A 7573-nucleotide genomic window follows, 5' to 3' on the forward strand; every position below is an offset into this window, starting at 1 on the left:
AAAGTAACTAAGCTTTTAGGCACACAAATCCTTCAGGTCTGAAATAGAAACAACAATCTTCAAAGTGAAATACAAGTGAGAAGAGTTGTTTTGAGCTTAGTTTGATATCTATCAGCTAGACCTCCTGAGAAAAAAGGTAGGTGGCATCTGGGGAGAAGAGGAAATATTAATAATGAAGGAGATGATAAAGGGTTGGTCTCCTATGGGAAAGAGATAGACAGGTAAAATACTGTCTGTGGGAACATAATGGGATTAGTGAGGAAATGGGAGATCATGCATCATAAAACTGCCCTCTGTAGAGTGCATGACCTTTCGGTCTAGTAGATTGATGAGTGTAGATCCCAGGTTCTGCTTTTGAATGTGTTTTTGTGTTGCCCTTGAGAATCAGGACTGGGAGGTCAGAGACAGCATGGTTATATGATGAGAAATGCTCCCTGCTAGTAAATGGATGCTTGTGCAGCCCCAGGATTGAGGTAACGTGCTGTAGACTTTCTGAGGCTTTCCACTTTGGCCAGGCTAACACAGGAGTCATTCCTTTCTTATTTTATAATTTTTAAAAGCCATCAATAGGGTCCATAACTTCATAGGAGCACTTGAACTCTGCCAAATTTATTTGAGATTCACAGCCACTGTGCTTCCAAGGACCCCAGTCCAACCCAGTTTGTCCCTCATGCCAGGAGGAGAGCAGAGATAATCACCACTGCTGTTTTCCCATGGCCCTTGACTGCCTAGCTAAATTCATCCTGAGCTCCAGCCACCTGCCCATGAGACTTGCCCCCTCAATAAGAGAGAGCCGAGTCCTCAGGCTACATCTCTGGTGCTCTGTGTCGTGGCTCTTCCCCTGCCATCTCTGAGCCAGAGGCCTCCCAGCTGCTCTCTGCTTGTTTGCCAAAGGTGCCACAACTCAGCCTGGAAGTGCAAATGCCCAGCCTGGGCAGCCAGAACCACAAAAGGAGACTGAAGGTGATTTTCAAGAAGAAGCCACATCCTGTTTACATCCCCTTTTACACAGGTGAGGGTGTTGGCTGGGGAGGGCCTTTCTCACAGGGCTTGGCTCTCCTTCCCCATAACAAGAAACTCCTGCTGATGGGAACAGAGCTGGGCCAAGGCCTGACCTCTGCCATCAGGTCCGCTCTCTAGGGCTCCTCTGTGCTTGTGTTACCTGCTTGTGTCTGCATTTACAAAAAAGGGACCTCTAGGCTGCAAAAAGTCTGAGGTGGGATTAGCAGATCTAACACACAGATGTTCTGGTCTGGGTTTTCCTTTGCAGAAATTAGCTTCAGGACTGTGATGACACTCTCTTATGAGTTTCCTTCATAGTCAATGGAGTAAGAGAGGCTTCCTTAGAGTGAGATTTAGAGCACAAATCTGTCTCAAGGTGTGCTGGAAGGCACTCTGAGGATCTTCTTTATTAATAGTGGTAGCAGCCTGGAGAGATTAGCCTTTATAAACATTCAATATTTCTCTAAGCTTTGGGGCCAAGACCACTGAAGAATGGGGCAACAGCAGCTAGTGTAATTGTTAGCAGTGGGATACTGAGATCTATTTTGTTATTTTCTATACCCAGATGTGCAAATTTCACTCTAGTCCAAAACTCCCTGGGGAAGCACATCCTAGCCTGAACCCATTTGTTTTCCATACAGAGCAGCTTTCTCCAAGTTATTTGTCCTTTCTGCTCACTCACTTGTCAAAAGGAGAAGACACGATCTCTTTTGAAACACTCAAAGTACAGATTCTCCAGTAATCATGTGATTCCAGTAGCTTGGGTTTTATGCAAACACCAAAAGTTGCAAGTCTTAACAACGCCAAAATGCATCTGTACTTCTAAGCTCATGAATGAAACCCCTGTCATACATAATTAGAAATATAAGGCTTATTCCCCTCCTTCCCCAAAATATTAAGAAACCCCAAACCTTGAGAGTGTGTTTTATACCATTCTTCTTAGGAATGAAGGTGCAATGCCATATTTATGGGTGGATTCTGTATTACCAAGTTCAAAATGCCAGGATTACTAGCATCACAAAGATGTATGTATCTGGGTTTTCTGTAATGTACTTCGCTAAGGTATCTGAGGTTTTAGGAAGAAGTTACTTACCGCATTCCACATCATACTAAATATATACGTACAGTTCTGCTTTTCAGTTTATATATTTCCAGACTTAAATGGAGTGGTTAGCCCAGAGAACCAGTGGTTTATTCTAACCCACTATAATTAGCCCGTAGTTGTTGCTAATGGTATGCCGTTTGTCTCCCCACACTCAGCATTGTTTGGTAAACATTTTCTGGGACAGAATTGCTCTCCCCTGATCTCCCTAGGTGGTGTTCACTTATTTATTCTCCACACCCTGAAATTAGTCCTCTCTCTTGAGGTGAGAGGTATAGAAGTGGTGAAAGAAGGGCAAAATGTTTCGGGAAGGGGCAGCCAACTTTGGCAAAAGCCATGCCCTGGCCAGCTGTGGGGAGGAGGCCAGAGGCAAGGTTGGGTCAGAGGGTCAAAGGGTGGGAGGAGGCCAGGGGCTGCCCTGGCACAAGGCCAGGTGAGCTGCGATCCTAAGAAGGGCGATGGACATCTGTCCCACGACATCCCGCATCTTCACCCTCTGCACAGATGCACTGAGAAAGGGAAAGGCAGCTGTGCAAAATTCCCTTCTCTTCTGGGGAAGTGCTGGCACCCAGCCATGACGCTTGGAAAGCATAGTCAGGCAGACACGAGCCTCAAAGTCAGATCTGTCTGAGAGAAGGAAGGTCAAACCATGGACCGGGAAGCAGCTGTTTGCAACCCTCCCAGGAATGCGAGAGCAAAGCAAAGAGCCGCTGGGCCACAGGGACTGGAGCTGGAGCTGCTCACAGTGGCACCTTTAGAGCAATGTCACTGACACAGCTGATGAGGAGGAGACTGCTGTTAAAGCCTGTGGCCCTCTGCTCATGGCAAGGTATCTTTAAAGCATGCTGAGACAGGGATGCTGAGCCTCATTCCCAGGCAGAGATGCCATGCGCTGCTGGAGGGACATTCATCGAGGTGGCAAAGGAGGATCTTGAGAGAAAACACAGCCCTGCTCTCTGCCTGCCTGTCCCCAGTTCGGCTGTCCAGTGATCCTGGCACCAGTTTTGGCTCAGAAGAACACCCCCCCCCCCCAAAAAAAAAAAAAAAAGTCCCTCTCCCTTGGACTAACAGACATGGGTGTCAAGTTGAACCTGTGCACAGGTACAACCAGCACTACACCCACACTGCTAGGGACATAGGATTTCTTGATCCCTGTCTGGCCTTTTCACTTAACCCTGACATCTGATCTCCCCAAGCAAAGTTGCAAATGCAGTTAAGAGCCTTCTGTTCACAGGTGGGAGTGGTTCCCTCATGATGCTGGCATGAAACAGTCATAGAAATGACTCCTGGACCCTGCTGGTTTGGCCATAACCTCCTTCCTTCTTCTGTGTGCTCTCTCTCTCTTCCTCCCTACTTCCTCCTTCTCTCTGTCTTAAATCATTATTTCAATGCTATGAAGAGAAGACATTCAAAGGGTACAGGAAGATGAAAGAGCATTCTTAGCAACTAGAAGCAAGGCAAGCCCATTGGAATTACCTGCAGAGTATCATCAGCTCTGTTTATCACCTCCGCTTTCTCTTTGGGCATCTTTCAGCATCCCTCCTACACCAACCTTGAAAACCTAAGGGACACCTAGTGACAGGTATCTTCTCACATTAGCCTATCTCCCATAGAGCATATGGCCATAGTCAAGTGGTATATCTCCCAAGGAATTTCATTTGCTGCCTCCACCCGAAAATGGGCCAGGCTGCAGCCTCAACATCTGACTGTCCATCCAAGTGAAACCCAAAATTGCAGTGCATCTTCACATCTGACCCAGCACTCTGCCTTTAACCTGCTGGCAGCAGAGGCGTGCGCATGTGGGGATACACATGTGGAAAGCATGTGCATATGTGCATTTGTACATATGCATATATATGTGCATATGTAAGAGTCTGTGACGGGGTCCATGCATGCATGAGTCTGTAGAATTTGCACAGATGTATGGATCTGGCTATACAGGTGTGTTTGCACTTTCTCATCTGAAGTACGCTAATGTAGATGCAGATCTAGCTGTAGCGGAGTCTAAAGAGGCTGTAGGTTCCCCACTGGAAGTACCCTTGGTGGCTCCTGGGCTTCCACCATATGATTTGTCAGCCCCACCACACTTCCTTGCTCATGCAAGATCTCCACCTCACCCTGCACATACCTCTCTGCATGCATTTGCATTCATGCAGACTCTAAGCTTGCCCTTAAAAACACACATCAAAAAATAAAAAATGCTCTCTATAGTACCAAATTTCTCTCTGGATCTCACCAAAATATCTTCTTAGCCAACTAATCCACACTAGCAACACTGACATCAGCTCAGGAGCGAACACCTCCCTTCCCAGCCTTGCCCACTGTTCAAGCCCAAACAAGGATTCATGCTAACACCTGTTTGCCACTTCCTAAACAGGGCTGCGAAGCAGGAAGAGTTCAGCTGCACCAGGTCATTCTCCCAACGGCCTCTCTTTGTGCTGGCCATTGGCAACACCATGGACTTTATTACCAGCTTCCCCTCCCATCCCTTCCCTTCGCAGAATAGTAATTCTGTGTATGCTGCCTCTTCCCTCCTCTGTCCTGAGCGGTGGTGAGGTGTGCTGTCATTACAGTGCTTGTGTCTAACTGCTGTCCCATGGATTGCCAGGCTGTGACATTCAGGAGATGTCTCTCCAAGACTGCAGAAAAATGGGGTGGCGACTGCTCCAACCAGACTTCACATGTCTTCTTCTAAGGAGCACAAACATGTGGCACCTGTCTCTGAGTTATGTAGGGCTAGAAAAATCCACATCCCTACTCCTGAGCATCCAAAACAAGCGACAAATGCATTGTTATCCCTACCTACCAGCGCAAGCTGATTGGAACAGCCAGGTCTTTTGCTTACCATTGTATACCTCCTGGAGCTGGAAATGCCAAAAGCACTGTCCCTTCCTCAGGGTGAAAGCTCATGTGGATTACTCAGAAGGTGGATCTTTCTTCATCAGTCTCCAAGTACCAAGGGGACCTGTAAAACACTACAGGTTTTGCAGTTCCCACTAATTTCCCACAAGATATTTGAAAGAATAGCTACCAAGGATATATATTTTTTCTCTCTCTCTTTTATGCCTGTTTTTGTAAAGAGCTCTAAAAACCATGAAGCTCCCATCACCCATCCCAAGCTTTTTATTCATTTGTTTAGTTTTTGCATTCACAGACGAAGAATGCCAAGCACAAGCAGCTGTGCTTTTGCCAGAGATTTGTTCATGGCCCCAGGAATGAGAATCATAATTTTTTGTAGACTTTTACTGGAAAGGGTGAGGGAGAGGAAGGTGAGAGACATTCCTTCTCTGCTGTGTTTCTCAGCCTCAGCCCCTTTAGCTGATCATAGGTCAATAAATATATATGTATGTGCTTGACTTTATTCCCTCTAAATAAGACTGAATGTGTCAAAAATCCACAGGGCCCAAGGCAATGCAATAGTCTCTCTGCTTTTCTCGTTATCCACAGTGTCTTACATGATAGGCAACACCTATACTTCTGTTTCTGAAAAAGTCCCAAGTCAAAAAATTGAAACAGCTCCAGCCCAAACCACTGTCTTTCAAGTTTTTCCCATGCAACTTAATTTAATGGAAACATTGAAATTCATTTACTCTCTTTTCTAGTCAGTACGTTCTTGCCATACCCATGTTCAAATAACAGTCCTTCCAATTTGCCCATCCTCTTTAAATTTCAAAGATCTCATATGAATGAATCATTTATCCACCCTTTTGAAAATATAATAATAGAAATTCTTTAACCTTTGTGTTTTCAGTACAACAACATTCCGATACGATCTAAGACTCACAGAGACACCCTCTGGTCCCATTTGCACTGAGGAACAGGTTTGGCTAGAAAAAAGTTTTCCTCATGTGATGAGCACCCTACCAATCACACAACACTTTTCTCAAGCAACCTGGGCCCTTTAAAGACGGATTGAGGTGGGAGAAAGAGGCTTTTTGGCTTTACAGGTGGGTCTGGATTTCTGCTGGCAAGCATCAAGAGGAGGGAGGGGTGAGTACGTAGTGTTTGAGCTATAAGTGTCTGTTACAAGAAAAAGAGGCTTTTATGCTTAATGTTTTTTATTTTAGTCCCTGGGTTCTGTTTAATATGTGGAAATCTGGTACCTGGATAAAGTTAACTGCAGGAGATTATTAAGTATTTCTTTTTTTCTTCTACCTCAGGCTGTGTCTTCTATATGGCTGTTTTAATTTGTTTCATAATTTTTCTCCTAAAGACCGGGGAGGAGGGAATGGGAAAATTAAATCTGTTGCCAACATAATCTGAGTGGCTAAAAAAAAAAATTGTTGCAGAGAAAAATGAATCCTGTAATTCCCCTTCACTTGTGAAAATAGGAAAGGCAAAAAAAAAATACCTCTTGTTTTGGCTCTGCTGAACTAATGAGGGAGAGACGAAAAAACTACCTCCCAGCTCTATTTCCTAGGTAATTATGCCTGATGATGATTTACCAGCCACTCCAGCATTCACACAGGCTTCATTTCATAGCAATCTCTCTCGAAAGGAAACTTAATTAGTTTCTGACCCCTGCTTGATGCTGAGCTTTGTTTTTACTTTATTTTTCTCCCCTGGTAGCATAAAATAACTGGGCTGGTTCTTCCTCTTCTCAGAGTGTTCGAATCCTGGTGAACAAGCTGTTCTGTGTCAGAAGTGGTTACATTTCAGTGGCAAGTGAAGCCATGAGAAAAGTTTGGTAGGGCAGGATGTGTGTGTGTGTGTGTGTGTGTGTGTGTTGGAGGTATTTGCTTTAAAGTAAATAAATGAATGATGAACTGACACTTGCAAAACACTTAGCTTTTACAGCAAGGCCCAAGCTATTTATCAATAACATATTTAAATTTATCCCCTTAAAATTATATAACTCTGAAGATTTCCTAAGCACTTGGAAACTACCTTCTTTTTAAGTCCCTTGGGGACTAGATTTTCTGCTAAAGCCAACTCTTGCCTAATAAAAAAAAAAAAAAAATGCAGTTTTACTGTTGTCTGGCTCCTGCAAGTCTTGATGATTAAGATCCAGTAGCGGCTCTGAGCACACACACATCCGTGCTGTGCCGAGGGCTTCCCGAGGCACCAGCCCTGCCTGCAGGCTCGTCGCCCAGCACCACTCCTCCAGGCTGGGCTCCATGCAGCTGGCTCCTGTCCCTCCACATCCCAGCCCAAGCTCAAGCATTCAGCTCATGCCTGTGGAGATGTGCCCCTTCTTTGGGGCTGGGCAAGTGCGGGAGAGGGAAGGTGCAGTGCATGGACGGGGTTAAGAGCAGGGCAGAGCCACACTGGCAAGCCCAGCTTTTCTGCCGTTGAAAGGCTGGATTTGTTTAGTTGCGCTCAAGTGTCTCAAAGCCCGACAGCCGAGGCATCTGGAGGCTGCAAAGTCAATAAGAAATAAAACAAATAAGTCCCTTGTCTCTGTCTTCTTACACAATTTGATAAGAATGTCATGCATGTGCAGAAGCACTAAAAATGAGGGGAGGTAGA

Source organism: Apteryx rowi, unplaced genomic scaffold (genome assembly GCF_003343035.1).
Source record: "Apteryx rowi isolate R43461 unplaced genomic scaffold, aptRow1 scaffold_838, whole genome shotgun sequence".
NCBI lineage: Eukaryota > Metazoa > Chordata > Aves > Apterygiformes > Apterygidae > Apteryx > Apteryx rowi.